Genomic DNA, 15587 nt, shown 5'->3' on the forward strand with positions numbered 1-15587 from the left:
TCATAACATCCTGTGTAAAACTGAAGTGAGAGTGTGCTGTAGAGCACTTGTATGCATAAGTGTGCGCATGTGTGTGTAGAGTGTGGGGAGGGTCAGTCATGTGTGTGTACATGTGTGTCTGTGCCCATATGCACAGTATGTTCTCTCTGCTGTGAGTCAGCTCCGGTTCCTGGTGATCAACAGGAATAATTAGATTTTATATTTTGAGCCAGCAAAGACATGCAAAAAGGGTGTGAAAATATGTGTGAGTGTGTGTGTGTGTGTGTGTGTGTGTGTGTGTGTGTGTGTGTGTGTTTGTTTGTGTGTACGTAGCATGGCATCTGAGATGTAAGGTTGGCCCTACTTGTCATTCCTTCACAGCTCACTAGGAATCATGGGACCACACTGATTGCTCCTTCTATTTTTTCACTCGTCCCACATTGAGGAGGCCTCGGCGTCGCTGATAACGCCTGGTGTCGTCTGCTGCTGCTGAAAGTTTCCATGGTGCTGCTCAGGACGCAGCGAGTAAACACACTCGCCTGCTCCGATTCAGACACTGTGGGAGCACCTCTCACGTAATCACAGTTTTTACACTTGAGACGTTTGCTTTAGACTACATTTTAGTCACACAGCTAAGCATCTGTGTTTCAGAAACACAAACACGAGCCAAACTCTGCAGGCTGTTTGACACCACGTACTCCTCTTTCAAAGATATTTCTAGAAGAATCAAAGAATCTTCTATCATTCTGGAGTGGAACATATTCAGTTTGCTGCTGGATTGTATTCAGAAAAAGTTATTATTGGCTCTGCAACTTGAATGCATTCATTTATGCGACAGTCTGATATCTAACAAGACTTGGTCAAAACCTAGTACATGGCTGAACTATTTAAGACTGCCGAGTTCCCAATAAAGCTCTTCTCATTTACGTGTCTTTCTGTTTCTGTTGTCAGACAACGAAACAAGTTTGAAATAGTGACTGAAACGCAGCCAGTTAAGACTACATGTTAACCAGCAGCCACTTCCAAGCCACTTTCAAGCTGCTGCTAAAATCTGATTTTATAACCGCGACGTCATCTGACAAAATCAGCACACACATAAGTTAAAAATAACTGTTATTCAGCTTAAGCACCGTTGCATTATCGCTGAGGCCTTTTTGGTACAAGTGACCCAAAACAAATAGGATGCAATTTGTGAACAAAAATCCAAACTCTTGTCATGTGTAATGACAAACCTTCCAGCCAATCATGGGCAGAGTGACTCTACTTTTTGACTTTGAAATAGTTTTCATTGCGCTTTTTAAGAGGGTTGCACCAACCCCAGGAGGCCCCTTACCAGTATCTCTCAAGCATTTCATGTCCAGACCCAAATTATTGGTAACAAGACAAGTCCTCTCTCATTTTGACCTTTAATTTTATTCTCAGATGAAAAGTCAAAAAAGGAGCCAGACACAGAATTTTCATCCTCTTTTGTCACACCATGCCTCCATCTGTCTTTACTGTGCAGTTTCTCTGACTCACATCCCATTTAGACAAACCAATTCCCAACCAAAATAGAAACTAGGCCTCTAGTCGGTTCATTATCACTTTTCCTTCAGACTTCCTCTCCCCTGCCACCACCTCCCTTTAAGGCCAAAGCTCGAGGGAACGAACCTGGAGACAAACTCATTTTCACGGAGACTGGTCCAGACAATGCAGATACATCACATCTATCAGGAGGTGGGATGTGGATCTGAATACATGTCAAGAACATTTTTACTCTGTTGTTTTGAATAATTTGCTGTGTTAACAGCTGTGCTTACCAATTCCAACATGTCAGAGGTCACTGTGGAGGGTGGTGTGAGAAACTGACAACAGTTAGGTGTTTGGTTGTACTGGTTTGACAGAGAGTGTGTACTCCTGGGTTTGCATGTTGTCTGTCAGACTGAGGCAGGAACCAAAACTGTGACGGTGGCTAAAACTGGAAGTAAAACTGTTCTAAAGAAGGGGCTTGGAACTGCTTTGGCCACCACAACCCAAAACACTCACACAAGTCGCTCTTTATAAAGCAGCAAAAAAGATGAACTTACTGAACGTGAAGATCTTTTACTGGATTACTGACATTTGTCAAAAATATGGTTGCACTGTAGAGACATTAAGAACAGTAAAAATATTTGCATGTGCATCAATGTGTGTGTGTGTGCATGTGTGCACATGAATGTGTGCATTATGCTGTTTAAAACTGGAACAGTGCCTCTCTAAAGACAAAAGCAAACATCTCTGTGAACCCATATAGGGAGGGGTGTTATAGGCAACAGTAGCTTGCAGAGGAGCCAATGTGCACAACACAATCTGTGAGTTAAGGAACATTATTTGTTAGTGCAACTCCTGCCTGGAAGTGGGTTTGAAACAGAAACGAAAGAAAAAACTAAAAACTAAAACTCATACAAGAACCAGCTACATGAACGTCTCTGTCCCCTACTTGGAGAAGCATAACTCAAGCTGTATCCTGCAAGTGGCACAAGAGCCTCTTCGCATGACAGAATCAAGGAGAGTCATGTAAACTAAGGTGTAAATGATTAATCAGTTAATCAATTACTTGACTGTCAGATATTTTGATAATCGATTAATCTTCATTTATTTATGATCCCTCAGGGTCTCTCAGTTTGCTGCTATTCTCTGGTTTATATCATTGTAGACTTAATATTTGGGGTTAGAAAAGAAAATTAGAAATGGACATTTTCTGACATTAAATTAACTAATGATTCTATTCATCAGAAAAGATCATTGACAGATTAATTGATAATGAAAGTAAATGTTAGTTGCAGTCCTAATAGAAAGACGTACATACACACACACACACACACCAACACACACACACACACATAAAGAGCAGGTCCCTTTAGACTGTGTCTCACACCGAGCAGGGTGGGACAAGAAAACACCCAGCTGACAGTATGGAAAGAAACACCACTCACAGATTTCAGAAGTGTCAGAAAAGAGTTTGCACTTTACAAATCAGTGGTAGAAGGCAGTTGAAGCTTTACAATACAGACGCTGGTAATTATATACCAGGACATATCCTGATCAAAGTGAAGGAGCAGCAACAGGAAATAAAAGAAAGTGGTGACTGTACAAAAGAACGATCTGGAATCAAACAGATGCAGTGTGATCTATTCAAGTAAAGTGAAATTTTTCCCACAAATTTTTTCCATATAGTATTTTTCCAAAAGTTCTACTTGCAAACAGAGCTTCATAAAAACGTACAGTTATGATTAATGCTCACTAGTCAATCTGGTGGTTAACAGCAGAACCACAGCAGGGACATTTTGACTTACTGCTCTGATCCTAGAAACATGATGGTGGGAGGGAGAATCACTGGTCATACAGGCAAGTAAACAGAAAACACACTCACATACAGAACAGTGACACGGGCAAATCAAAGCCCACTGTCTTCTGCAGATACGCCCCACTCCCATCTGTTCATTGCTATAATCGTCACATGTTCTGGTGACTGTATTATGATTTATGTGCAAAATATGTCTGTGATTAAACCCACAGAGGACAATGTTATGAAAAGGTTACAAATCTGAGCATTCACAGACATTTCAATTACTTTTTTTCCCCCTCAGCAGCTTCTGACCATGAGCTCCAGGCAGCAGCTCCACAAAACGGGGTCACGTTTGGGCTGCATTTGCCCTGCTGCATTTCAATGACTGGGTTACATTGTTGTCACCAGCAGAGAAAACCCCCTGCTTCGGGAAATGCAAACGCATGCTGTTGGGCTGCTACCACACAATACCACACACACACACAAACAGACACTGACACGTTCATATAATAATGCTGAACATTCACACACAATGCCACCAAAACACAGCACAGACAAACAGACAAGTACGTACACAAACACACGCACACCACAAACACAGTTGTTACTCCGGCATTGCAAAGAGTAGCACAATCAGACCCGCTCAGTACAATGGTGTTGTTTGAATGGGGTCAAACAATGGAGCTCTTTGGCATCTGAATCGAGCCAGATGATGAGTATCCCAGGAGGCTGAATAGGCGGCCTCAGCCTCCTACACACTCACTCTTCTGGCCCTGCCAATATGCATCAGTACACCGCCTGTTACTGTGGACTAAAATATCAGTCATTAGCATGGAAGCAGCAACTCATTAGCATCCAGGCTAATTCTATGGTGCTAGCTAATTTGCAAGTATGCAGCCTCTTGCACAGATGCTTCAATGGCCATAAAACACTAGAAAACTAGAGAAAATAATCAGCATCAGACAACAGAATTCCTGCATTAGAAACATATACATTTAGATTTTTATTTAATTTCTTTTGACCGGCTGGAAGACTCCACTACATCTCCACATACACCAAAGTACACAGAACATCCAATCAAGCTAACTTCTTGCAACCTATAAGTTCCACAGCTCTTTTAGATCAAACAGTTCTATATGTAAATCCTAATTAAATATGAAAAGCAACTAGGGACTATCTGGCTGTGGGATAACAGCAGCCGCGACACCCATCAACATGTTGACGTTCTGACCCACGAATACTCAGTATTAGGCTACTACATGAGTAATGAGTACTCAGTTTCGTGACTGTATTTTGCACAAATGTGATGCTGTCATGAATAAAATGTCTGTCCACAGACAGACAGACAGACATATAAACACCTGCCAGAGTACTGAAATCTGCCTCTGTGGTAGTTTCCACTACAGTAAGTGTCTCTAGGACCACATTTGCCATGATGACACACACGCACACACATTGTCACAGCTAGTAATTATATGAGTTTTTCAGACTTGGTTTAGAAAACAGTTAGGCCTGCTGTGTATGGTTGCATTTAAACTGACATCATGCACCAAAGTAAAATTATCAATGTTCACAACAGGATTTGGGTCATTTATGTTATTCTTTGCACGCCAGGGAGTGCAGAAAACATTGCAGCTATTGACGTGACTGAGTTCACGTCCTTGTTTTTTCAGGGAATTTGAGGCTATCAGAAACATGGAGGGCGTTTAGCTTCTAAAAATAAAGACTTGCTGGATATTTAATAGGCTGGTTCATAAATTTTTTCAACTGTGTATATTAAAATTTGAGTAGTTTCACGCCAAAAAAAAAACATAAATTGGGGCAATTTCCCACTAGCATTTTATTTTTTACAGTTTAGATGAGATTTAGATCAAAAATAACATTTTACAAACTTTATTTAAAAAAAAATCTAATTTGTAAAATGACCAAAATGTGATTTTTAAGATTTTGATGATGCTTGCTAATATAACAATAATATGATAAACCTCTCTGTAGTGCATGTTTCAGTCAAAGAACTGCAGAACATATAAAGAAACATTTAAACAAGCAATGAAACTATAAATAGTACAAGCTTGAATAAAAAGAGGAGAACACACCCAACACACAGGATATTGTTGCTACACAAAAAGCTGATTCATAAATCTTGTGGAAACTGGATTTCTGAGTACAGGGAACTAGGAGGAGTAAGTGCACATTGCACAGCAGGTCACCCCAGGCCAGAGCACAGATTTCAAATACATGAAAAGTTGGATGTAAGGGAGGAAGTTTAAGGAGGAGACGGATGAGAAAACTACTTGAAAAAGTTCTTGATGTCAGGATGACTTCCTCTGCCAAACCATGACAAGTAGGTATGGGTCTGAGGTGATGGGAATGGAGGGAGGACAGAAATAAAATGTCCTTTTTGGAAAATGGTGCAAGGACTCCTTAGGTCAGCTCATCTTTGATAATTGCCACAGACTAATGTGAGTGAGAGTCAGAGAGGATGAAGGCTGGAAGACAAAAGAAAAACAGAGGCGGGTAAAAAGTGACTTCAATGGACATCTTCTGTCCTCTCCTATCGTTCCCACTTTGCTCCCTCCACCCAGGCTACTGCTTCTTTTTCTCTCCCTCTAAGAAGGATGACAAAATGGGATGATTGTGAAAGGGGTGCCTGGTTACCCTGGTAACAATAATGAGGGCATTGCGTGGTAAATCCAATTTGCCATGGCACTCTCTGAGTCATTCGAGGTGCACGTGTGTGAGTTAGTGTGTGTGTGTGTGTGTGTGTGACGCTGCCGCTTCATGTGTCTGATGGAAGAGGACCATAATGTACTGTACTGTAGCCCACCTCACACATACTCATGCAAGTAGACACACACACACGCACATGCACATACACACACACACACACACACACACACACACACACACACGATCCAGCTCCCTGCAATGTGTTTACAATACAGAAAACATCACACAGTAGATCTTGATGCAACTTCTTTTATCCAAATCTCAATGCTGAGAGTGGGTAAGACAAAAACAGAAACCTGGAGCATAAAACACAGTGCAATCAGTGCAAACCGCTGATTGAAATGTCTCAAGAATATCCGAAGTCAGAGTTATTTAACCAAAAGATGAGTCTGTGCAAATAGCAGAGCATCAGAGTGTATGAATTTGCAATGAGCCCCATACTACTTCTGTTCAAACTTACCAGTTTCTTAGTAGCATCCACTCTCACATTTTTCAGGCAGACCATGTAAACTGAGTTCAACCTGGACAAACATGCAACTACACAGTCTGGTTTAGTGTGCAGGAAGAAGCATGGTATGATGAAAGCCAAAGTTATGTTAATTTGAGCCAAAGCTGCAGGAGACAAAGTGGTAGATATACCTACTGAAAGCATATCGATATCTTTTCATCCTTATATGGTTGTAAGTCCTGACTCTGCGGTACATTATGTTAAAGGATAATCCAAGCGCACGCCTCCTTGTCAGTGTGAAACCTACAAGTCTGTCTGTGCTGCCACCAATTTTCTATTTTCGTGCCCTCTCCCTGTCTCTCCCTGCCGCTATTGTATTTTGTCTTTCTCTGTTCCACAATTGGATCCTTTTCTCTCGCTCATTCACTCTTTGCCTTTCTGTCTCTGTCCCAGAGTGCACAGAGGGCATCAGACAATGGCAGCAATACAGCCGCTGCACACCAGCTGTGCAGACTGGCACCGCAGAGATGGCAGTACCCATGTTGTGCCCTGCTGCTCCCGGGTACACCTGGAGGGAAGAGATAACAGGGAGCTGAAGCACTCAACCAAATGAATCATCAGACCACAGCCTTATCTGGGCATTTGTCTCTGTGGCCCTCAGTATCAAATTTAAACTGATGTACTCAAGACAATATGGAGGGTGAGCTCATAAAAACAGCTTCATTCATTGATTTGTTTCAGGTGGTTTAACTGACCATTTGCTAATGCTCTGCCCCAAATAGCAAATGTCACGCTATACTTGTCAGGAGATTGGAAGGAAGCGTCTTTTTTTCTTTCCAAAACCAAAGACACAAGAACAAAAGTAGAAGGAACGTATTAGACAGTGTGTTTATTTGCTTTAAACAAGCTGTTTTTAAATTGTTAGCTTGCCCAGCTAACTAGCTTCCTACCTTGTAACCAAGCATTATTTCCAAAACCAATATTATTAACTGCTATGTTAGCTTGGGTTTGGGCTACAGGTTACATTCAAAATAAAATCTCTTCCACAATGAGCACATAAACTGTGTATGTGTCAACTGTGTGAACCCCGATCCTCGATGCTATCAGAGATTAGACTGATGTTAGCAGATCCATCCTGCTCTTTATTGGATTCGTGGAAAGTTTAGAGTGAAATTTGCCAAAATCATTAGTTAGTCCTCGTCCAAAGCTTTTTTTCTAAACAGGGTTATAGGCAAATACTGTAATAGATCTTAGATTTTTCCGCATGGTTATAATACTAGAGCTGCTCTTAACACTACAATACAAGAACTGTTTATTTCTCCTGCATGGCTCAACTGTGGTGAGGATGACGTTTCACCTCTTTAGCTTCAGTTTTTCAGCACCATTTTATGCATGTAACCATCAAGTGCATGCATAAGGTCCTTGTTTTAAAATGAAGCTAATGCTAGCTTAATGAGGTAGCTAGTTAAAGCTGAAAAATCCACCAGCAACAATTGCCTTTTCAGTCAGCAGGCCACTTCTGTTTGAAACTGAACACGCATTGTTTAACAATTAATAAGAATTTTCGGCAGTAAATCTGCCATTGTTGTTACTGCAAACTGCATTTGTGCCACTCAACAAGTTGCAACTAAGAATGGCAGGACTTAGCGAACAGTAGGCCTGTCCTAAATATTGAGGGTACCCTCATATGCCACATCTATCAAATCACCCTCATGACTGAGCAGCTTTCTGACAGTTAATATCTCCCCACAGCCCCAAGCAGTTCATTAAGTGTTACATAATCTTGTTCTATTTTTGACAAGTAACTGATGGGGATATCCAGAAACCAGATGAGGAGGTTGCAGTAGGGTGGGGCAACAGGGTGGCTAGAGCTCTGAAAACCACAGTTTCCTCTCCCACGCTACCCACCCACCACATCAGGGTGTCCTTTATCTTACATTACTGCCAACACCTGCCTGCTGCAGAATGAGGAAGTCAACTTTCAAAACTAGAAAAACACCTATGGCAATGCCAATGGCAACTGATGCAATGTGCCCTAGATGGACAATATTACTTGTGAGTATGACCTACACCGTTATCTGCAAAATTGTGACATAAATGTACAAACTTACTCAAGCACAAACATCTAGATTTAATAGATATAGTCAGCAGTGTGAGGTGAAATACATTTATAGATTGTATACAAATATTTACCATGTGAACAGGAAGGGAGGGTCTCACAAAAGCTTCTGAGAAACAGGGTGGGGACATGGAAGGAAGGTTGGCCAACAGTGTGTAAAATAACACTGAGTGTCTATTGCAGCTGCATTTCTCTGCGAGTAAAACAGAGTGCTCACGCGCCACAGAGGCCGTAAGTTAGAAAAAGGGCGCAGGGTTTATTCAGAGTCGGAGGATGACAGAACTGGTCACTGTAAGTGTTACACATGTAGCCTTTCTGCCCGGATGGTCAGAGGAACAGCGGCAGTGGGAGCTGGGCTGGAAAATGCACTGACAGCTCATCATTGTGCAAGAGGGCATATTAAAAAAACCAACGAAAGAAATCTCTGTATATGTGTATGTAAGTGTGCGTTTACCCTGTCTGGCTTTGCATCAAGTCACTCCAGAGTGATGACATCTGCTGTGACTACACATCTGTCCTTCTCCCTGGAGTATTGTAATGTACCAACCTTATATGACCTACATAAATCTACAGTTTTGTCAATGAGCCGTTTCAGTTCCTGAAATTAGATTTTTTTTTATATTTAAACACCATCTAAAGCCACAATTATTGCAGATATTCCACGTAAATGCTTCCATGAAATATCTGGAAGATTCGCCAGAACCACAGATGACATTATACAACTGTTTCTACGGGCTAAGTAGTAATCCCAGAGAAAATTAAACTGACCTTGATGTATGTGTAAAATAGTCTGAATTGTCCTTTAACACAATTACTCAAACTTCTCAAATGTGAGGATAAAATAACTGAAAGTATGACGCAAATGGAGTAATTTTGATCAAATGATAAGTAAACAGGAATAATCTGAACAAACACACAATGCTAGCTTCCGGTACGGTTTTTGGGACTTGATGCTACGGACACAGTTTAAAGAGTGTTAAGATTTGATACCCAGACCTATTGGTCACAACGAAAATATTTAATATACTTTAGCTGAGTGAGAGAGAGGCAGAGACTCTCCCACAACGCTGGAGAGTCGAATCAAGGCCTTCTTTCCGGTTCATCAGCATTTGAATGTTTCTTCTCATTGGTGAAGCCAGCATGGGTTTAGCCAAGGCCAGCATCTCACTCTATTGCACGCAAGAACACACACACACACACACACACACACACACACACACACACACACACACACACACACACACACACACACACACAATTATCTTAGCCTGGCATCCTTCTGAGGGGAATGGACACTCAATACAGCCACATCCTGGCCACCATGAAAACCCAGGAGTTCTACTGAGAAGCACAAAGAAGAAACTGGCAACCCGACCCAAACCCAGTGACATGGGAACCATGAGCTCATGAGCTAGTGTTGCCATATACTCAGACGATGCCAAATCTTCCAGCCTTGGCCTTGAGACATTGAAACTGGCATAAAGTTTGACCAGTCAACCTTATGCTATTCAGCAAGAACAATTTCATTCTGTGTCTCAATGAAAATATTGAAATGATGAGATGGCTGGGGGCTTTTTTGTTGTCTATGCGTTGTATTTAGTCTTTGATAGCAACATCTCTGAAAACCCATCAGAAACCAAATGACAATCTGGCAAGTAGACAATAAATCCTGAGATGAGAACCTGGACCTCCTTTGAGAAAAGAAAGAGACAGAGCCAACACATGTCGAGAAAAGAAAAAGGACATTGGATCAAATTCTTTTCTGAAATATCCAGTTTTGTAACATGGACTTTCCCTCAAGTTCATGCAGTGAGATATTAAATTCAATTTTCAAGGGAAAATGAGACTGCATTTATGACAGCACTATATTTTTTGTGGCATTGACTGTGTCGTGCGTTTCAATAATGAAGTTGCTTTCGAAAAAGTTTTTTCCTTCAAACATCGCACCTTTTGAGGCATCATGAGCAAAGCTTACAGAACATAGCAGTGGACAAGGTCAACCTGAACTTTTCTTTCATTTGCCTCAGGATTGTAAAAACAACATGATACTGCATCGATTTTATTTGCTCCTTCCATTATACAGAGAGGACAGAGGTCAGGCTGGGTTACAGCGCAGCCCCCACAAGGCTGTGTCTCACTCAGTGCTGCTTCAGCAGTGCAGGTCACTTGATTCTGAGCTCTCTCAACATTAAGTGCGTTTCCATTGATCTGTTTTTGTGTGCATAAAAAACAGAGTCAAAAAGCTGGAAATTTTTCTAAAAAGCAGAAGTTTTTATGCTTGGAAAAATTGCAACAAAGTGCAGTGGAAACAGACTTAGTACATAAACTATGATGTACATGAAGCATGCAGCTTAAATGTCACTCAAGGTTTCACTCACACTGAAGAGACTGACTAGAATTATTGCCTTGCGGTTGTACGCCTCCACCAACCAGTCCCGATGCACTTTACATCCGTGTCTGACCAGATAGTAATAGTAGTAGTAAAGAAGTGAAGTCTTTGAAGGAATTGAATACATTTAATAAGTGTATCTTATCATAATTACCATGAATACTTGAGATATGGCCAAAAACATGTTTTGTGAGGTCATGGTGACCTTGAAACCTTCGACCTCTTACCACCAAATTCTAATCAGTTCATCTTTGAGTCCAAGTGAGTGTTTGTTCGAAATATGAAGAAATTCCTACAAGGGTTACTGAGACCTTGCATTCGAGAGAATGGGAGAGTACTATAGCTTTAGCAGTATCCAGCCATATGGGGAGCTACGTATGAAATCTCACATCTCTCTGGAATCTCAGAGTATATGTCGAAACCTGAGCAAATGAAACAAAAACCTATCAGCCCGGCTTGATGCATCTGCAGATAAATGTAATTTGGAGGAACTGACCACTTTTTTAGTGTTATATTTTGATAGAACTTAACACAGTTGTAATAAAAGCAATGTGATGAATAAATGAAAATACTGGCATATATGGGGAAACGTGGCGTCAAACACAGATGGAAATGAGAGCTACAGGTGTAATAAATAACTGAAACACGTGCGCTTCTTTTGGGACATGCAGGCAGTATTTTTTTTTTGTTCTCTCCTCCCTCTGTCTCTCACTCTCTCCTTGTCTTTCTCTCTTTCCATTAGTTGTTCTCTCTGTGTTCATAAGCAGCCCACGCAGCAGCCCTGCTTGTTGACTTTATTGTGTGAAATTACAGAGAGAGGACCAGCACGATTCCACACTCACATGTGCCCTGAAAGCTTGTGAATTGAATTGTTTTCTGGGCGAAGAGAGAGGGATGGAGAAACGAGCAGATAAGCAGGAGAGAAAGAACAAAGAGAGAGAGAGCGAAAAAAATAAGTGCGTGACAGAAATAAAAGAAAGGAGAGGAAAGAGCGGAAGAAAGTATAAGTGAGCAGTGAGAAACAATCATTTCCAGCTACAGCTGACAACTGGAAAATGAGCCGAGGTGATATGTAATCTCCTCTGATGTAGTTTTGAATCCCAACACCGCCTCCTGCATCAGTGGCAGCAGAGGCTACAGTAGTGAGGAGGCGCGTTGCTATGGAGGGGGAAGATTTTCAGAGAGTGAGCGCCATCACAAATCTGGTTCGAGACAGGAGAGGAGAGGAGAGGAGAGGAGAGGAGAGGGATAATGAAGATCTGAAGGGAGGGTAGAAATAGGAGAATGGGAGAGAGAGATAGAGAGAGAGAGGTCGCAGGGCAAGAGGACGATAAGTGAGAGGAGAGGCTGAAGGAGACATGAGAAACAAAGGAAGCAATAAAGCAAATGCAAAGGGGGCAGAGGTGAGGGACAGAGAGGTGCGGAGAAGAGGAGGATGACAACAGAATAAAGGAGAAGAGAAATGTGCACGAGTCAGGCAGGTCACAGAAACAGAATAACACAATCTGATAAAGTGGTTTGTTTTAATCACCTCCATTAGTAGTAAAAAAGCAGAAAAAAAAAAAAAGACAGTCTGACAGATTATTAGCGAGACACACCTTTGACTGTGCTCATGGTTTTCTGCATCTTGTCAGAAGAAAGCAAGAGTTTCTCTTTTTCGGCCGCTGCCTTTTTCATAAAATCAGAAGGATGATCCTCTGAGTAGCACTTTGCCCTCAGCAAGGTGTCAGAAACAGGAAGAATAAATTGCAGTCTTCAGAGGAGGAAGGAAGAAGAGCAGTTTTTTTTTTCATCATCTTAGCCACACTATGACATTGTCAAGCAGAGGAGATGTGCAATCGTGATATTGCCTCACTTCCCTCTGAGCTGAGCAGAGGAACATACAGTGAGTGTGTTTTCACTGTATGTTTGTGGTGAACTGAAGGGAAGACAGAAAATTATATTATCAAACTGTGGAGGCCCCCTACTGGTGATTACTGCAAACACAAAAGTCAGGATGAAAAAAGTCACAACAATGTTGACATTTTCATTTTTAGAAGCAGGAATGTTAAGATGGAGAATTAAGAAAAATTGTACATGGAACTATTTAAGACTTTTGATGCATTTAATGTATTTCCTAACAGAGGCGCGGTGGCCAAGTGGTAAGGCGTTGGTCTCGTAAACCAAAGATCATGGGTTCGATCCCCATCCGTGCCTTCAAACTGCAGCAGGCTTCTCTGTGATTAGCAGTGTGATGGAAGAAGCCCAACTGAAGTCATGTTTAGACTTCAGCTCAAGCAGTTGACAAATGTAAACAAGTACATCAAGTTATACAGTATAGTTGGACTGATATTGTACATGTCACAGTACTCTCCCATTTCAGACTAGGACTATGAGAGAAGAATACGTGAAATTGTTTTTGTCCAAAGTGACTTACGTTTTTCACACATATCTGGAGGGACGTAGGGAAATTCTGGGGGGTGGACCACCATCCGCACAGCTAAGTGCCAAACAAATGTCACGATGAGCCGTAGCTCAGGCGGCTGAATCCTTTGTTAAAAAGGGAACAGTTTGGATCTCAGTGACTTGCTTGTTTCCCATGCCATTATCCAGCTGTGTGATATAACCACAGTTTCCAGTTAGCACAGTGACACAGGAATGTGTAATGATGATGACAGAAGATATTAAGTTCTCTAATTCATCCCCTTACTGCGCCCCCACAACAAAGTAGACTTGTATAGCCTCATATATACTAGTACTACATACTGTGTGACATTATATAACATACTCCAATGGTTAACAACCACCACAGTAGGTATTAACAAAGAACGAGTGGGCCGTCTGAGTGACTCACTTATGAGAAATGTTTGTAGCTATGGATAACTTTCTAAATTTAAGTGAATGGTTACCAAGGCTACTGCAACTTAACGCACCTGTGAGATGACATGTATTTAAGAATACATACACAAATCAAGAGAATAAATCAAAACTCAAAAACCTCAGAAATATGTGAGAAAGAAAACACTGATATCAATGAGATGATTTCCCTCAACTGACAGAGAGTTCCTCGCTTTTAACTAAGAAATGCATTGACGAAGAAAAACACATCTGAAACCCCTCGTCAGCACAGTTCACCTCCAGTACACCTGCAGTTTATCTGCACTAACAACAACAAGCTTCATGAAGGAGCGTAAATATCGACCGCATGCCGCCCACAGAGCACAAAAGACAACACAAACCACCCAGAGGAACATTATTGTTTCCTGTTAGCTGCTCAAAGTACCATTAAGGTTATTTAAGTTTATTTAACTGCAGCTTTTTTCAACCTCCTGTTTTTATTTAGTCACAATTTTAGCCTCAGTTTGAAAGGTGAAGCTGATGAAAGCCTACAGTGTTTGGATACAGTTATCCTCTCTGCTGTGCTTGACAGATACAAACAGATAGTTGTGTATATTTGTTCAGAAGTGTTGCACAAATATAAAATGCAGCTCAAGGCCTCGGCTCTGTGGTGACCTGCAGTAAAACCTGCGTCCTCTTATTAATAAATTCTGGACAAAGCCACTCAAAGACTTCTCCTGAAGAAATAATCAATAACCTTCTACTCAGTGCATCCTCTTTAAAGTGCAGCCTTAAAAAGAGACAGTGACGCATTAAAAAGGACTGGATGGGATTTTTTTTTTTTTGGCTTAGACCTAATGTCATTTAATTTTAATTTAATAAGTCATTTATGTTGTATTTTGAGTGCCTCATGTAGAGTATATGTTCTAGCTACACATCTAATTAACAGTGCAAAATACGCTTATGTTACTAGTTACTATTATACAGAACATACAGCATCTGTATCTGAATATAAACTCCATTACTGTGGCTGAACATTTCTGTTTTTTAATGCCAGCCATTGAAAGCATTTAAACAAGAGTAGTGTTTTATCCAACATTTTTTTTTTTTACTGCATTCAGTTTGTGCTTTAGTTTGAATAAAGTTCACATTCTTTCAAAAAATGTCATAAACATGAAATACACAGAGTAAAGGGTATTGTAGAGCGTAAATGTGAGTATCTGTGGATACATGATACGTATTGCCACTAAATAATTTTCAAGTTTGATTTCCACATGTCCAGATGTGCTATGTCACTGCTGCCACATGTTTCTTTTCATGTTGAAATCCAACAAAGACGAAGCTGTTTATTCAACATGAACTACAACAGAGTTACTAATAGTTTGATGTCTTTGTCCATGTTGCATTTTTCAAAGAGCAGCTTGATTTTGTTTTTTCGACCACCACTGCTGAGGGCGGGGGAAATATTCAGGGGGCCAGAGGTGATTTCAGGTCTTTTTTGTGAGCAATGGGGAGAAAGTGTTCAATAATGCATTCTGTGGTGCAGCAGAATATCTCAGTGCTGTTTGTTACTTTTCAATTTTCAAGTCATTTTTACACAATTGTGTTTTCTCATTAATGTTGCAGCAGTGTGCTGGTAGTTAGCTCTCACTGGTTTCACTGCCTCCGTTAAACAACATCGATCAATAAATACCTTCCAGACAAAAGGAATTCTTGTGAAGGATGTGCTCTCTTGAAAGCATCAGCATTTCAAGTCTTTTCTTCGTTATAACCACTCAGTTGATCAGCAGCCCCCCCC

The 15587-nt window shown here is 41.0% G+C and overlaps 1 non-coding gene across 1 annotated transcript; it reads left to right on the top strand.

Moving 5' to 3' along the window:
* The first annotated feature begins 13096 nt into the window (after positions 1-13096).
* trnat-cgu (transfer RNA threonine (anticodon CGU)) lies at positions 13097-13168 on the top strand. Its single transcript has one exon. It is a non-coding gene; the product is annotated as a tRNA-Thr (tRNA).
* The last annotated feature ends 2419 nt before the right edge of the window (positions 13169-15587 follow it).

This window comes from Seriola lalandi, unplaced genomic scaffold (assembly GCF_002814215.2).
Source record: "Seriola lalandi dorsalis isolate HSWRI2012SDOR001 ecotype SW California unplaced genomic scaffold, Sedor1 jcf7180002054476, whole genome shotgun sequence".
NCBI classification, from domain to species: domain Eukaryota; kingdom Metazoa; phylum Chordata; class Actinopteri; order Carangiformes; family Carangidae; genus Seriola; species Seriola lalandi.